The sequence below is a fragment of the Ursus americanus genome, unplaced genomic scaffold, assembly GCF_024610735.1.
Source record: "Ursus americanus isolate L20-20 unplaced genomic scaffold, mUrsAme1.1.p SCAF_145, whole genome shotgun sequence".
In the NCBI taxonomy this organism is placed as follows: Eukaryota; Metazoa; Chordata; class Mammalia; order Carnivora; family Ursidae; genus Ursus; species Ursus americanus.
The window spans coordinates 230050-249310 of NW_028273727.1; the positions used below are offsets into that span (position 1 = coordinate 230050).

General features: G+C 35.7%; 1 pseudogene; it reads left to right on the forward strand.

Moving 5' to 3' along the window:
• Nucleotides 1-17317: 17317 nt before the first annotated feature.
• Nucleotides 17318-18255, forward strand: LOC123776704 (olfactory receptor 4L1-like; annotated as a pseudogene).
• The last annotated feature ends 1006 nt before the right edge of the window (nt 18256-19261 follow it).

Here is a 19261-nt window from a genome sequence, read left to right on the forward strand (position 1 = left end):
TTTAAGGTAAACTGTGGACTTTGGGTGCTTAGGATGATGTCAATGTTCACTCATCCTTGGTAACAATGTACCATTCTGGTGAGTGGTCAGTAATGGGGGAGGCAATGGAGGAGAGAGAGAGAGTGTGTGTGTGCGCGCACACACGCGCACACACTCACGCAGGGGATATATGGGAAAATCTCTGTGCCTTCCTCTCAATTTTGTTGTAAACCCGAAACTGCTCTAAAAATGGATGTCTTAAAAAAAGAATGCTGTAAGATGTCTGTCAGAAGATATAGTAGGTATAAATACACACCCAAATAAAGTACAAAAAAGCTTAATAAAATATATGATACACCAGCACACTCATCATACATAAGAAACATAATATTGTGAGAAACAACAGATCAGTAAAAACTTCAATTTCAGAATAAACATCTTTGAGCATCCCAGAATCCAAAGCAAGAAAGGAAGCTAAATAAATTATAGTGTTCTAATTGTATAATGAGACAATATAAATCAGAGAAGCAAAATTTTACATAGCATGATACTTGGAAAATAATTGATTCAATTGGGTTCCCCATGGTTTTATTTTAAAAATTATTTTACAACTTTCCTATAAAATACAATATGCAGCGTAAAATGCACAAAATATGTATGTAAAGTGTAATAAAGGAAACATCCAATAGCCACTACCAAAGATAAGTAGGGCATCGCAAGAACTCTGGAAGCCCCTTTGTTTTTTTATCACACCTAATTCTCCCCCTAACTTCTCTTGTAAACTTCTTTGCTTTATACTTTTTATTCATCCACTAAAAAATAGATTTACCTGTTTTAAAACTTATATAAGTGGAATCACCTTTAATATATTCTATTTTAAATGTATTTCTTTTTACTTTATATACAGTAAAATTCACTCTTTGAATTAATTTCACCTTGATCAGATTTTGCTTACGTATTTCGAAGCTCTGTTGTTGGGTACCTCCCACCTTTGGAACTGTTATATCTTCCGCAAGAAATGACCCCTATTGAAAAAAAAAAAAAAGAAAGAAAGAAAAGAAATGACCCCTTTTGAATCATGCGATGTCCTTCTCTCTGGTAATGTTCCTCATTCTGAAGTCTGTTTTGTCTAATATAATGTAGCTACTCCAACTTTCTTTTGTTTAATGTTTGAATAGTATGTATTTTACTTTTTAAATTATTTTTTAGATTTTATTTTACTTTTAGTCTATCTTTTTTTTTTTTTAAGTAGACAGCATATTGTTGGGTCTTCCTTTTATTTCTAATTTATCATCCCAGTCTCTTGGTTTCTTTAGATCATTTATATTGAATCTAATTTCTGATATGGTTAGATTAAAATTACCATTTTGCTAATTGCATTCTATTAATTCTATCTAATCAGTTCTTTTTCTGCCCCCTTTTGTGTTAGTTTTTATGAATCCATTTTAACGTCATCATTTCCCTATTATTTATATCTTTTTAAAATATTTTAAATTGTTGTTCTAGGATTAAAAACATTTAATCGAAGTCTAACTTCAAATAATATCACTACCTGATGTGTTGTAAAAGAGATTTACACCAGTATATCTCCAATTCCTCACTCTCATCCTTGGGGTGATTTTTTTTGTCATAAATTCTACTTTTTCTTATGCCATCAACAAAAAATATTGCTACAATACATATTTCTTTTATTCCATTCCCAATGCTTTTCATTTTTTGGTGAATCCATGTGTCGGTCTGGTATCACACTACTTCTGCCTGAAAACATTAAACATTATTCAGAGTGCAAGTCTACTTGGCAGTGAATTCCCTCGGTTTTGTTTTTATGAGACAGTATATATTTCTCCTTCATTCTTCTTCCTGCTTTATTGAGGTATGATTGACAATAATCATATGTATTTAAGTTGTACAGTGAGTTTTTTGAAGTTATACAAGTTAATGATGCCTTAATATATGTATACATTGTAAGGAAATGAGTACCACCTCAAGTTGATTAACACATTTATCGCCTTTCACAATTACACTTTTTGTGTGGTGAGAACACTTAGGATATATTCTCTTGGCATATTTCAAGTATGCAATACAATACTATTAATTATAGTCACCATGCTACATATTAAAGCCCCAGAGCTTATTCATCTTACCAACATCTCCCCATTCCACCACCACCCCCATCCTTGGCCACCAGCCCCTGGCAGTCACCATTTTACTGTCTGGTTTGATGAATTCAACTTTTTTAGATGTAAGTGAAAGAACTTGTAAGTGAAAATCACACAATGTAAGTGAAATCACACAATATTTCTCTTTCTGTGTTTGGCTTATTTCACTTAGCATAATGTCCTCCAGTTTCATTCATGTTGTCACAAATAGAATTTCCTTCTTTTTTATGGCTGAACGGTATTCCATAGTTTGGGCTATTTGGGGTCTTCTGTGGTTTCATACAAAGTTTAAGGTTGTTTTATCTACTTCTGTGAAAAATGCCATTGGAATTTTGATAGGGATTGCATTAGATCTATAGATGACTTTTGGTAGTATGGACATTGTAATCATATTAATTCTCCTAATCCATGAACAAGGTATCTTTCCATTTATTTGTGTCTTCAAGTTCTTTCATCAATGTCCTACAATTTTCAGTGTACAGATCTTTCACCTCCTTGATTCAATTTATTCCTAAGTACTTTTACTTTTTGATGCTTGGCAGCAGGAGTGTTCCCAGCCTGTGACTGAATTAAAGGGCCATATCAGGATCTACAGTTGGACCAAGCTCAGAGGGCCTGCCTCAGGGACACGGACAGATGTGTCTACCACCCGGTCCCTTGGCATACACAACTAGTGGCTAAAAGGGACCAGAATTGGGTCACAGGCCACTTCAAGGTCTGAGGTTCGCAGGACTGCTACCTGTGGCACAGGCGAGTGTGACTCCTAGTGGTCCTGGTGGATAGATGGTGTTGGTGGGGAGACCAAGACCAAATATGGTTTAGCCAAGTCTACAGGGAGACTGCGGCTGTTTCTGAATCTGTACCCAGACACTAGATCAGTGAGTTTTCCACCTGGGCATGGGTCTGCCTACTCAAAATGGCCCTCATTGATCATGGGTTACACTGGGATTTTCACAATCTCTTAACTAGATCCCAAAGCTCCCACAAAGGCACTTTTGTCCATGGATGGTTGCCAAATTATTGTTATTGAGGGGGGATACGAGGCCAGCATTACCAAAGCCAAAAAACACACCACAAGGAGCACCTGGGTGGCTCAGTCAGATGAGTGCCCAACTCTTGGTTTTGGCTCAGGCATGATCTCAGGGTCTTGGGATAGATCTATGTGTTGAGCTCTGCATTTGGTGTGGAGTCTGTTTGTCCTTCTCCTTTCTCCTCTGTCCCTCCCTCTCCTCTCTTCCTCACCCTCTAAAATAAGTAAAATCTTAAAAAAAAAAAAAGACACTACACGAAAAGAAAACTACTGCCAATATCCCTGATGAATATACATGCAAACATTTTCAACAAAATGTTAGGAACCAAATTCAACAACAAATTAAAAGGATCATATGTCATGATCAAGTGGGAATCACCCCTAGGATACAAGAAAAGTTTAACAAATGTAAATCAATATATGTGAGACACTATATTTAAAAAATGAGGGATAAAAACCATATGATAATCTCAATAGATGTAGAAAAAGCATTTGGCAAAATACAACACCCTTTCATGATTAAAAAAAAAAACTCATAAAATGTGAGTGGAGAAGAAATATACCTCAACATAATAAAAGCCATAAATGACAAGCCCACAGCAAACATCATACTCAATGGTAAATGTAAAAAGCTTCTCTGCTAAAGTCAGAAACAAGGTCAAGGTGTCCATGCTTACCATTTCTATTCAACATAGTACTGGAAGTCCTAGCCAGAGCAATCAGTCAAAACAATAAATAAAAGGGATCAAATCAGAAAAAAAAAGATAAATTGCTTTTCCAGATGACATATTCAATAAATGTCAATAAATGGTGCTGAGAAAATTGGACAGCTACATGCAAAAGAATAAAACTTGGCCACTCTCTCACACCATACACAAAGATAAACTCCACATGGATGGAAGACCTTGATGTGAGACAGGAATCCATCAATATCCTAGAGGAAAACATAGGCAGCAACCTCTATGACATTGGCCAAAGCAACCTTTTTCATGACACATCTCCAAAGGCAAGAGAAACAGAAGATAAAACGAACTTGTGGGACTTCATCAAGATAAAAAGCTTCTGCACAGCCAAGGAAACAGCCAAAAGAACTAAGAGGCAGTCCACGGAATGGGAGAAGATATTTGCAAATGATGCTACAGATAAAAGACTGGTATCCAAGATCTACAAAGAACTTCTCAAACTCAATACACAAGAAACAAATAAACAAATCATAAAATGGGCAGAAGATATGAACAGACACTTTTCCAATGAGGACATACAAATGGCTAACAGACACATGAAAAAAATGTTCAAAATCATTAGCCATCAGGAAAATTCAAATCAAAACCACACTAAGATACCACCTTATGCCAGTTAGAATGGCAAAAATTGACAGGGCAAGAAACAACGATTGCTGGAGAGGATGTGGAGAAAGGGGATCCCTCCTACATTGTTGGTGGGAATGCAAGTTGGTACAGCCACTCTGGAAAACAGTGTGGAGGTCCCTTAAAAAGTTAAAAATTGAGCTACCCTATGACCCAGCCATTGCACTACTGGGTATTTACCCCGAAGATACAGACATAGTGAAGAGAAGGGCCATATGCACCCCAATGTTCATAGCAGCATTGTCCACAATAGCTAAATCGTGGAAGGAGCCGAGATGCCCTTCAACAGATGACTGGATTAAGAAGTTGTGGTCCATATAGACAATGGAATATTACTCAGCTATCAGAAAGAATGAGTTCTCAACATTTGCTGCAACATGGATGGCACTGGAGGAGATAATGCTAAATGAAATAAGTCAAGCAGAGAAAGACAATTATCATATGATTTCTCTCATCTATGGAACATAAAAACTAGGAAGATCGGTAGGGGGAGAAAGGGATAAAGAAGGGGGGTAATCAGAAGGAGGAATGAAGCATGAGAGACTATGGGCTCTGAGAAACAAACTGAGGGCTTCAGAGGGGAGGGGGTGGGGGAGTGGGATAGACTGGTGATGGGTAGTAAGGAGAGCACATATTGCATGGTGCACTGGGTGTTATATGCAACTAATGAATCATTGAACTTTACATCAGAAACCAGGGATGTACTGTATGGTGACTAACATAATATAATAAAAATAAAACACTAAAATAAAAAAAAATTAAAGAAGATAAGTAACCATCTAAAAAAAAAGAACTCTACAATCATACTCTCTTATAAATAATATGGATGTTATACCAAATCCATTAGGATATTTAACCATTCGACAAAGCAAGTAACTTAAGCAAGGCAGTAGTAAGCTAGCAACAAGCATCTATTTGTGCCATCCCTGAGCACTGTACCTTCCCATCTACTAAATTCATAGACCTGGAGGTAAAGTCAGAGCCCATGGGAGAAGACCCAAACATCTGAGTCTTTTTTCCACCTTATGGAAAAAGGTGAGAAGCCACCTTAATTTGGCCAACAATAGATTCAACTGTCTAAAATTCAGTGTTTATTATTGCTGCTCAGCTGACTTCCAGCTGACTCCTACATTCTGCATGTTCTCTATTTCATCTACTTAATTTCATTTTTCTTGGTCCTGCTTTTTGGTTAGAAAACCATTTGGCTTCTCCTCCACTGCTATGCCCCTCACTATTTTGCAGTGTAGAAATAGATTTCAAGATGAAACCTCTTCTTTTCCCATGGACTGATAGATCTATAAAAATCTTTTTTATTCTCTAAAAAAAGGCGGCAAGGAATTTCTCAATTCTTTCACCAACTGACATATCACTTTTCTCAAGATTAATGCAGATATGACTTAGGTATTATCAGCATCAATCTTGTTCAAACGTCTCAGTTTTTGGCAGAAATCCCTCATAACCTTTGCTAAGAAATTGTGTCCATTTTTCATTCAAAAAAATTTTAATTCAATATTGTTCAACACTTTTGATTCTTTTTGCATATTTCAGTGGATTGTAGGAAGAGAGTTAAGTGAATATGTATTGTATCTCTCAACTTTACTTCACAGACTTTATTCTAATTTGTTTTGTTTTGTTTTAGGTAACATATGCCAATATTCAAACAAATGGAGAAATAAAATCACTCCATGGAGTCTGACTTTATTTTCCTGGGAGTCACAGAGTTTCATGAGTTACAGATTTGCTTTCTCTTATTTTTTTTCAATTATCTACATAGCCACTGTATTAGGTAAACCCATTATTACCTTCGGAGTAAATATGGACCCTCACTTACACTCTCCCATGTACTTCTTACTGGTCAACCTCTCCCTTATTGATATGACCCTGGCCTCCTTTGCTACTCCTAAAATGATCTGTGACCTAATTAGGGGATATAAGGCTATCTCCTATGAAGGCTGCGTGGTCCAGATGTTCTTTCTTCACCTTTTAGGTGGAAGTGAGATGATGTTGCTTGTAGCCATGGCAAGTGATAGATTCAGTGCCATATGCAAACCCCTCCATTACAAAACTATCATGAGCCATCGTGTTTGCACTGGACTTGCAGTAAAAGAAGACAACAATGGGTAACTGGGTCTCATGACTCATTGGTAGGAAAATGATGATTATATTAACTAAGAATATTTTCCTCCTGAATTGTCTACTATGGTAAAATTGTGTATTTATGATATTTATTAAGAATTTTCAAATTCACTTTTTTCTTTTATTTTTCCTCACCAAGAAGATGTTGGTGATTAACTTTACCACTTAGTCTCTAAGTTAAAGAATATTCCTGTGGGATTATAACTAAACTAGAGGAAATCCCAACACTAACCTGAGATGAATATAGTAATCTATGAGAATGTTTAGCTTTCCTTTTGGAGAAAAAAGGGACAATATCTTAATTTGTAGGCAGGACAGATGAGTCTTTATGCTGAAGCAACTGTCATTGATTGGAAATTTAAATAAAGGTGGAGTGATGTGCATGGATGCTGAGCAACCAAATGGGAAGATGATTCTGAATATTTTTCTTTTGACTCTCAGCCCCATATTAGCTCTCCTATAGTCCCCTCTCTATAGGAGATAGCTACAGTTCTGAAAATTACATTTCCTGAACTCCCTTGCAGTCATATGCCTATCAGGTTCTATCAGTGGAAGACACTAACGTGATACTGGATGGCAGGAAGAGAGGAAAGCCTTTGTATTCCTCTGCTTTGGGATCAGGCAGCAGCAGTATTGGGCAACTGTGGATTCCAGAATTATTTTGGGGGGCTCAGCAGCATCAGCAATGTTGAAGGGTTCAAGGCTCCTAAAGCTTCATCAAGTGCATGGGCTCTTATCTTCTTATTCAGTAATAGGATAGAGGTTCCAACATCAGAAATGGTGACACTGTCCCAGCAGCATTTATGGGTTCTGGGTAATGCCTCTTCCTCTTGCTCATCCGGCCTTCAAGGTCGTAGTTACTGTTTATACTTACTCTCAGTAATATCATTTTCTCCTTTCTGCTCATTTCTGAGCTGCAAATTTTTATTTGCAACTTCCTACTGAACGATTCCCTGGGTATCTTGAAGACATCTCAAGTCCAATATGTAAAAACTAAATTAGTTACCTACCTTCCCAAACCTGTTATTCTTCCTGAACTCCCTATTTGAATTTATAATATCTTGATGAGATTAATGGTCCAATCTAGAAGTCAAAATTTACATCCTATGACATATATATTGGTGTATTTAATGGTGTCACACGTTCTTCTAATGCTTTGTAATTTTTCCTCATTTTCTATTGTACTATTTGTTCTTGAGATTGCATCACTGCTACAGATATATCTTCAAATTCACTGGTTCTTTCTTCTGATAGCTCACATTGACTGGTGAGTTCCTCCGGTGAGTTCTACATTTGAGTTATTGTACTTTGCAACAACAGAATCTCCATTTTTAAAAAATAATTTCTATCTTTTTTGATACCCTCTACTTGATATTTTCATACTGTCCTCTACTTCTCTAGGCATGCTTTCCTTTAGTTCTCAGAAAATAATTATAATAGCTACTTCAAAGTTTTCGTCTGCTAAGTGCAACATCTGAGTCTCCACAAAAGCAATTTCTATTGACCTTTTATTTCATGTATGGGACATAACTGTGTTTCTTCCAATGTCGCATTAGTTTTGATTAAAACTGGACACTTTTTATAATGTATTGCAGTGACTCTGGTAACTGATCTCTCTTCTCTCCAACGTTGATGCTCTTGTAATTATTTGATTGGTTGGTTGTAGTTGTTTGGTTGTAGTTATTTGATTTGTCTAGTTCCTTGGCTGAATGAACTCAGAAGTTTATTGCCCCTGCAGTGTGTTGCCTCTGATGAACCTGCTGAGATATTTTTTTTTCCTTGTTTCTAATCTTGCCATTTCGCTACCATCGGGACATCATAAGCCACTTATCAGTCAATGGTTTTGCTTAAGTCTCCTAGGCCAGGTAGAATTTTATCCTTTACTAGGAGACGTGTGTGGCTTAGAAGCTGCTACTGCAGTGCAAAGATTTTCATTTGTGTCTCACCTTCAGCCAGGGACCAATACCTGGATGCTAACTCTGCTGTGTTTCCAGGGAGGTACACAGGCTTGGGTGCTGATATTCTCTTCTAGTCTAACATGAATTTGTGTAACTTTTTAAAACTTGGATCCCTAGGAGTGGCCTTTGGGTTGGTGTTGCTTATTTTTCAGACACTATTTGGTTAGAGATTGTGCTTTTGTCTTGTGTTATCCTTTGTACAATCTCTCTTACCAAAGTTTCACAATTCTACCTGACAAGTTAATCTGAACCTCTGCTTCATTACCCTCTGTGGCCTTAGGTCAGAATTCCATCATTTCTTTTTCTTTCTTTTTTTTTAAGAATGTATTTATTTATTTTTTTAAAAGATTTTTATTTATATATTTGAGAGAGAGATACAGAGACAAAGATAGCAACAGAGAGCAAGAGCTGGAAGAGAGGGAAGAAGCAGGCTCCCCGCTGAGCAGGGAGCCAGACAAGGGGCTCAATCCCAGGACCCTAGGATCATGACCTAAGCAGAACACAAATGCTTAACTGACTGAGCCACCCAAGGTGCCTTAGACCTTCATCATTTTTTACCTAGGTTATTAAAATAATACAGGAGTTACTTCACGGTGTTACTACCATCACTCTGTAAAACATCAATACTTTTCAGTCTCTGTTTTACCATTTCAAGCACTCCTAAGTAATTATAGAATATATTTCAAACTACTTTGAATCATATTTAAGACCCTTCAAAGCTATCATTCTAACCTTTCTGTCCTCGTCACAAATTCTCCCTTCTTCACCATCCAAGCTATACCATAATTCAAACATACTAGCTATTTTCTGTTCACTCAATATGTCAGAATACTCTATGCTTCCATACCTCCCTACATATAATTATCTCTGCCTAAAATTTTCTTCTTGCTCCTCTGTGCAGCCAATCAATGCCTATCATTAAAGACAAAGTTGCCTCTTTGGGGAAAGGTAGCTTCTTTTAGGAGAAATTTGCAAACTCCATAAAACAAAATTTGCCTTACTGCATACCTGTATCATCACACTTAGCAATGGGTTATTTGGAGTCAGTGTTGAAGAGTAAGATTCTGAGATCCTTGAGGACAGGTTCCTGACATACAGTATGGGCCCAAGAAAATTTGAGACTAGCTGAGTTCAATACCTATTTCAAGGCTTCATTTTACTCACTTGAGAGCTAGTAGTAAATAAAGAGTTTCTGCACTATAAGTACTTATGCTGCTACTAAACAAATTTAAAGATGGAACACCAAAATTTTGTCCCTAGAATATTCTTTAGAGGAAATCAAAGAACCATACATTCAACACGAGAGAGTTGAAGGATATTAGAGAACAGAAAGAAAATTTGCTCAATAAATTCGTCAAAAGTAAGAAATTAAATGAAGGGTGAAAGCTAAATACAATCCCTACCACCAAGGAATACACAGTGACCTAACAGAAATTGGAAATATTAAACATTTGAGGACAAGAAAGGAATATTTGAGGAATTACATAATTTTACCCTGGTTAGCAATGTAGGATGAATATTGAATCAAGAAGTAAAGAACTATGACTGTGGAAAGTCATACATTAATACATGACTGTATTAATTGGGTCAGACCCATTGTTGAATCAAAAGAGAAGACTGCAATAAATAGTCATTAAAAGTTATTTAAATCCATTGTCCCAAAGGAGGGTGAACACATTTTAAGCTGTCTGTAGCCAATTGATCGAGTGTAGTTTAAAAATGAGAACATCTATTTATGTGTCTTTTAATTTCAAAAAATAAGTAAGCTTTACTAATGTTTAACAGATTATTTTTGGTACTCTGAATTAATCTATGTAATACCTGGTCACTTTACACATGATACTTAAAATATGTTAAACAAAAGACAGAGGGATTTAGAGCAGTTCTCTTTGCAGTTATTTGCTTTGAATACATTGCTATGTATTATAGCTTAGGTGTGCCAAAACTGGAAGAAAGGAATACTTAAAGATTATTTTATCTTCTTTTAACTTAATTCATTCCCCAGAACTTTGTAAGGAGTTTAAAAAGATCTGTGCCAATGAACTTTGCATTGAAGATAATTCTAATTTTTTAAAATTCACATAAACAATTACAAAATGGTAGAGCTGACAATTCTACCCATAATATGAACCCTTTGTCAGCTAAATCAGAAAGTAAAAGAGCAAACAGCAATCAGAACTGACAACAAACTGGCTAAAAGATTCCAAATTATTAAGAAATATTATTTTAGAGTATGGATTTAATCCCATTATTATTAACAATGAACCTGACAATCTATACTGTACCTTGATATATTAGCTAGTGATCACAATAAGCAAACAATTTTAAAAGTAAAAATAAAAACATAAAATAGAGGTACCTGGGTGGCTCAGTAGGTTGTGTGTCCAACTCTTGATTTCAGCTCAGGTCATGATCTCGGGGTCATGAGTTTATGACGTCAGTCAGGTGCCAGGCTCACCGTGGAGTCAGCTTGAGATTCTCCCCTTTTCCCTCAGCACCTCCCCCGACTCTCTCTCTCTCTAAAATAAATAAATCTTTAGAAAAATAAAAAAAATGTTTGCAGTATTAATACTCGCCAGCTAATAAATGGTTTAAAATTTTCACTAAATGTAATAAAGTGTTCTTGAATGTTTCTTACTAATACCAAAAGGACAAAAGTCACACTCTAGTCAGAAAATATTTCACTTTTTGGCCACTGTAAAATGGCTTAAATAAGCATATGGCAATAAATAAAATGCATCTCTTATCAGCAAACAATATCAAAACGTACACAGAAAACTATTTCTAATGATTTGCAAATTTAATGAATTGCAGTAGAATCATGTCTGTCTTATGGCAAGGAGACTTGCATTATACAAAGTATCTATAATTTTAACATCTGTACCTAATATTCTTTCACCAACTGTAATGATACAATAAATGCAATGTCTATGACAAAAACACATTAATCCGTGGGTTAAGTGGTGAATTTGACTGGAATTAAATAAGAACTTCCATAGAAGTGACAGCGATATCAGCCAATTTCAAACTTATTCACTACATCTTTTGTTGGCAAGTTATTGAAACAAACTTTGAAGCCTGTGGTGCAAAGTACACCAAGATCATCAATTATTATTAATTTTATAAAAGCAATACCTATAGAACAAGAATTTATTGTAGCATTTTACAGTAAAAGGGACAATGATTATGAAACTGTTTTGGGCCATATAGGTATTCTTTGAAAAATCTCATAAATAAAAAATTATTACATTTTGGTGAGCATAAGATAGTTGCATCATCAATGTATCATTTCAAATTTTAAATTACTTAGCATAATTTATTTTAAATTTGTCTTTTAAAATTCCTACTTCCTGAATATATTAACGTTGAACATAATATATGTTGTCACTAGTAAATTTATAACATACAGAGATCTATTTTTATGTTGAGGGTATTATGGTCAGCAAAGTCTGCAGATTATTCATCTAAAAAATTATCCAATGTTGTTAGAAAGAAGGTAAGAGGATAGCTTAGAGTGATATGAGGGAAAGCAAGTGTCCATTAATTCAAAGATGTCTACAATTCCTATAGCACAACCAATCAACCAACATTGTCACGCCCATTGTAATCAAGCCAATGCTCGGAGAGAACCACAGCATGTTGCAGGGCCAGAAATTAAGTGTAAACATCTCTCCTGGTCCTGCTAGGGCAGCAGCCTCTGTGCTCTAACAACTCCCAGTGAAATTTGGATTCCTAGAGCTCCAACACATCTGCCTTCAAGTGATTCGCATCTTTATAAAAGAAGCAGATGATACTATATACATTCCTATGCAGAGCATCGCAGAGAGTGAAAAGCAGATTTTTAATTTTGATTAACCCTTGAACATACTGTTCTTCATACTGTGCCTTTAGAACAGGTAAGTGGAAACATCATAGAGAGCTAACTTGTTAGAGGTTTAATATACTGAAGATGGTATTTTAATTAATTTTCTGTTGGCTAGAAAAAAAGGCTGTGGATTCTGAGACATCAAATCCTCTCTCACGGGTGCCTGGGTGGCTCAGTCAGGGAAGTGTCTGCTTCAGCTCAAGTCATGATCCCAGGTACTGGGAAGTAGCCTCACATTAGGCTCCCTGCTCAAAAGAGAGTCTGCTTCCCCCTCTCCCCACCTTGTCATCCCCCCATGCTTGCTCTCTCTCTCTCTCTCTCTCAAATAAATAAAATCTTTTAAAAAATCCTCTCTCACTGGGCAATCATATTACAATTTCACAATGACATAAGGACAAAAATTTTTATACAAATTTAAAGGATATATGCTCTTGACATGACATTGATGAGTAAAACATGACAGCAGATGGTCAGTGATTGAAAATGATGACTAAAATTAAGAAAAGCAAACTGTGAGTATCTAGGTAACTCATACTAGCTTTGAAAACAATGTAATAGCTAGAAACTCAACTTTTTTTTTTAACACAATGGCAATATTTTTCTTTTCATCATTTCAGGTGCTGATAGGACATGCAAATAAGCACATCATAATGAAAACTAGAGAAGGAGCAGGTGAGGGAGAATTAATGACCATAGCTAAATAGGTAGAAACTCTCTGCCTAAAACTGACCATTACAGCATAAATACAAATGAGATCTTAGGAATAAAGAGGGAGAAGTCCTTACAAGATGTTCATATGCAGGCAAAGGAAGGAAGCTGAATAATTCAGGAAACTCATATGAGTATTCTAAATAGTAGAAAGAGTATCAAGAAAACCTTTTAACAAAAAGAAAGTAGTTAGTTGCCAAATGCATAAGGGTGTCAAAAACATAATTCAAACAGGAGACATTAAGAAATTTAAAAACCTAGTTGTATTGAATATGCAGTATGTCATTTTGTCTCATAGTGAAATATCTTTGAGTCCAAGTAGCTGGATAGTATACAAAATACTAAACGAATATATTAAAGATACTTCAAACTTAAGAATAAAAGCAAAAAACCTATAGCAGTTTCTGTGTTACTGAACATAACTCATATACTATGAAATATACCTGATTTCAATACATAGTACAGTGATTATTATTGTATTCACAAAGTTATGCAACCATCACAATTTCATTTTAAATCATTTTATCACCACAGAAAGAAAAGACCGCCCATTTACACTCACTCCCTAGCTCAAAGTGATCACTAATGTACTTTCTATCTCTAATGATGTGTTTAGCAGACATTTCATATAAATAAAATCATACATGTGGCCTTTTGTGTCAGGCTTCTTTTACTTAGCCTAATGTTTTTGAGTATGCATACTTTAAATAAGTATGCATAAATTTTGAAAAACATAAAATCAGTGATGATTGAAATTTTTATTTTCTCTTCAAGTGCCTACAATGAAAGGAGGAAATATTTACTTGAATCAGTTATTTTTATATTAAGTAACTTATATTGTATACATGTGAGCAAGAGCAGAAATGCTCATATCCAGCTACTTAGTAAAACAAGTCTTGGCTTGTGCCTTTCCTAGTGAGGATTTAAAAGGAAAATTCTCGGCTTGTAATCTTGGATTTACAAGAATGATTCAGAATTCAGTGCATGCCATTTTGGTGCTCATTCTGTGCCTGGCGAGAATCTTACACATACACCGTCTCACCTAATACCACATCTCTTTAGGGTAGTCCTGCATCTAGGACCTCGGAAATTTACTTCTTCATGTGGATCTAGATTTTTCATTTACTAATGAAGATGTGGGAAATATATGATTACAAAGTTCCCTCCTAGTCAAATATATAATTATTCGACCTTCAATTTCCTCCAAAGCACATAATTATGAGTAAAATGAGTAAAATAATTATAATAAAATATGCAATCGATTATTCGAGAGGAAGAAAATTTTCTTCACTAATAGAATTTCTGTCAAAACTATATACTTTCTTTTGTTTCATTTATATTGCCTTTATTCACTCATCATGTAAGGTATGTTAACTGTAGAACTAAAGAAATAGTGGGTTTTAGAAATTTGCTTGGGAAAGGAAAGAGAAGAATAAGAGAAACAAATGCTGGGAAAGCTATCAACATAAGTGAATGCCAGCTTTCCCTCTAAAGTAAAATTAGAAGGCAAAATAAAGCTATGAAGTAGGCTTTATTTGTATTAACTCCATTCCATTTCACTGTATTCATTCCATATTCAAGTTTTTCTGTTGTCGCTGTATCACGGGGCATGAAATTCCATGTAGCAAAGGTATTCCCAAATTGTAGGTGGCATATTCACTTCATAATCATTCAATCATCAAGCCTTCTCATTTCTCCAAAAAGATGTAATTACTAAAATTACTTTTGGGGTGTCTGAATAGTGGGTTGGTGAGCATCTGGCCCTTAATTTCAGCTTAGGTCATGATCTCAGAGTCATGGGATGGACCCCGCATCAGGCTCCATACTCAGCATGGAGTCTGCTTGAGATTCTCTCTCTCCCTCTCTCTTGCCTTCCCCAATGGCTCTCTCTAAGTAAACAAACAAAGAAATAAAATCTTTAAAAAAATTTACTTTCACAAAGGTCTCCAACACAAAATTCCTGCTCGCTCCCCAATAATGATGAAACACAGCCCTTCGAAGAGGATGTGGTGGGTGGCTGTCTTCTCTGCTCTTCCTGACCCACTATCATCATTCAACATTCACTATGTCTACTCCTGGAGGTTGACTGACAAGAATATCACTTTCATCTTTATTTTCCCTAATTTGTACACATTATCCAGTTCTTAAAAATATCTAAGATAGGAAAGCAATCGAGGGAATTAAGGCTGGATAATGGTGGTAGGATATTTTGACAAGGGCCAGAGTAGAAATAAAAACAAGGAGAAAGTTACAGGTCATTGGAGAAAAGAGAACAGACACTTCATATGCACCTTCCTATCTGCATTCAGTCCCTTTTCTAAATGTACCACTCCTCTTACTGCTCTGAATTCTCTTCTTCTCATAAATCTTCACATATGCTCTAAGGTTTGTCCTTTTGGTCTACCATGAGGATTTTGTTTATTTTTTAAGTGTTTTGAAGAAAACAGAAAGCAATCCTAAAGCCATATCTGAAAATGTCACTTGGAATTGGTCTCCATTCTTTTAAAATTCTTACAACATGCCACATACAACATGTACTAACTTAAATACTTTTATTTGGTTTATTGCTATTTTTGTGTGTGATAACTATGTTTCTCTAGATTGTCCCTAGAAGTGGGGCGGGGATTCACTCTGCATAAGAAAATACAGTGTAATTAACTGTAACACAGAAAGAGTCCAACATACTTGTTGAAGCATATCTCCTAAGGAATTCACATGGAACATATGAATTCAATCAATACTTGTTGAATTGACCATAAAAATATGTTCCTTTAATTCGGGAAGCAACGTGTACATTGGTATGGGCCCAGATTCAGGATCAGACCAACTGGGCTTGAATACCAGCTTTGACCCTTGTTAGCTGTGTAACTGTAAGTCATTAAATACTTCTATGCCATAGTTTCCTTATATGCAAAATGAGAATAATAATAATGCTGCCCTCCTGGGACTGTTATGAGCATTGAATGCACTAATAAATTGAAACACTTAGAACAGAGTATAGCACATAGAGATCACTTAATTGTTACTGATCATTTTAGATCACTCTAGATCCTATGAACAATAAAGACACCAAGTGAAGAAAATTTGGTATGACATGTTACAACCAAAGCAAAATCTACATGTTAGGGTTGAATCCTCTCACTATTTACTTCTTAACCACCACATATGTACATTTACACAAAACACACCCACTTCTCACTGTGAATAGTAATACAAGAAATGGAGAAAACAAGCTCATAAGGATCTAAGGATGAGTCTATGCTTCCAGAAATTCTCAGTATACTACACAACAGAAACAAAAGAGCAACATTATTTTTTAAAGATTATAAATATATATATTAGAGAGTGCATGAGTGAGTGTAGGGAAGGGCAGAGGGAGGAGGAGAGAGAGAATCTTAAGCAGATGAGTTTGGAGCTCTGTGCAGGGCTTGATCTCACAACCCTGAGACCATGACCTCAGCAAAATCAAGAGTTGGACCCTTAACCAACTGAGGCAGCCAGGCACCCAAAAAAGCAAAATTATTTTTAATGACTTAAAGAAATTTCTTTCATGTACAAATTAGCCCTAGGGTGTGTGTGTGTGTGTGTGTGTGTGTGTGTACATTTTCTTTATTTATTGTAGAAATATGGAATGGTCTTAACAAGTTACTTCACTGATACAGGACAATACAATTTCCTCATTTTTCAAATTCTCTATTCCTTATATATTGTTGCAAGATAATCTCAAGAGGTGACAGAAAATAGTGATAATAAATGGCAAAATAAATACTAATGTAACAACTTATCTAATTTTTCCAAGTGAGCAAATTAGTAACAATCAAGATCAATTGATAAAAGAGGGTCATTTAAAAGAATAAAACAATAGAAAATAAAATTTCCACTCCTTCAAATGCTTTTTAATTGCTGCATAACTATAATATTGTTTCAAAGTGATGTGACCTACAAAATAATTTCAAATTATAGACAGTGATGCTGATATGTTTAATATTATATATTTTCATAAGTTCAACTATTATTCATCAAAGAGAAATAGGAAAACATCAGTGCTAATTATGGCTTTACTTTTGTTTTCTCTTGGTATAAAAGAACTTCTGGAGCCTTTCTGAATCAAGTAGATGGACCTTAAAAATGGATCTGTAGTGACGGAGTTTATTTTACTAGGATTTTCTGGACAATGGGAACTTCAGATTTTCTTCTTTGTAACATTCTCCTTAACCTACAGTGCTACTGTGTTGGGAAATACTCTCATTATGGTCACAGTGACATTTAGTTCCACTCTTCATTCTCCCATGTACTTCCTCCTGGGAAACCTCTCCTTTCTGGATATGTGTCTCTCCACTGTCACCACACCCAAAATGATCACAGACTTACTCAACGAACACAAGACCATCTCCATTTGGGGCTGCATGACCCAGATGTTCTTTATACACTTCTTTGGGGGTGCTGAGATGACTCTTTTGATAGCCATGGCCTTTGACAGGTATGTAGCCATATGCAAACCCCTGAACTACAGGACAATCTTGAGCCACAGGCTGCTGAGTGGGTTTTGATACTTTCATGGACAATTGGGTTTGTACACACCATGAGCCAGATGGTATTGACAGTAAACTTGCCTTTCTGTGGCCCCAATGTCATAGACAATATATTTTGTGACCTTCCCCTTGTGATTAAGCTTGCTTGTATGGACACATACACCCTGGAATTCTTCGTCATTGCTGACAGTGGGCTGCTCTCATTCACCTGTTTCATCCTCCTGCTTGTCTCCTACACTGTCGTCCTGATCACTGTACAACAAAGACCATCTGGAGGGCTCTCCAAGGCTGTGTCCACACTGTCTGCACACATCATTGTGGTCACTCTGTTCTTTGGACCTTGTATCTTTATCTATGCCTGGCCATTCAATAGTTTCACAGGCAATAAAGTCCTTGCTGTGTTTTACACTGTTATCACACCCTTACTGAATCCTATTATCTACACCCTGAGAAATCAGAAAATGCAAGGGGCCATGAGCAAGTTATGGTTCCAACATGTTATCTCTACACAGAACTTCTAGATCTGAGCATTATATAATTAACATAAGTTTCAAATACTGTGATAACAGAAATTAAATTGATTATATATAATATACGCTTTCACTCTTATGTTAGAGTGACCAGGGCAGAACCATTGTGCAGAAAACCATAACATATTTTAATTCACGTTTACTACTGCTAAAGCACATAATGAGAATGAGTGACCTACAGAAAACAGATATTTGAAATCACTAAGCAGTTTTCCACAGATATTCAGTATATTTACTGGTGAAGAAAACAATTTAAAAAATATGGTGAATACTAACAGAGATGATTTTAATAGATGCGGACTGGTAATGACATTCATAGATTCATACTATCTTTAAATGAAGTACCAGTATAAATGATGAGTGAAATAATGTGAACAATGGGAAAGATATGATTCTAATCTCTTGATCCAATGAGACAAATAATTAAATTTGACAGCAGAGTGAATATAAAATGTCAGAGAGAATGTGAGATACCAGAGGGAAGGAACCAATGCAAAGACAGTTTCAGTAGAAGTACAAAAAGCAGCCTTGAAACCAAATGCTCCAAGAAATATCATAAGGCTGCACAGTTGCATTTCAAACCTCAATAAATAAAAGTAGAAGGATATTTCTTGATTTTAGGTACCATACTATGTAATTTATTCTTTCCAAGTGCTTTACATAAAATTACACTTAAATTTGCCTCTGGTAGGCTTATAATCCTTATTCTAATTATCAGCTAAATCTGATTTGGTTCTGAATGTTGAGGAGGGGGCAGTGCATGCCAAATTGGGAATCCCATACTCATTGATGGTAATCTTAAGTATTCTCTCCCAATTCAAGACACCAACATTTCTTGTCTCCTCTAGGCAATAGCTTTCTAATAGATTCTAAACTACTGTGTATGTTCTTTCCTCCATTGAATACATTCTCCACAAGCATCCAGAGTGATGTGATTAAAATGCAATTCTCAATGTTTCTTCCCTGCCTAAAACTGTTTTCTGGCATTGAGACGAAG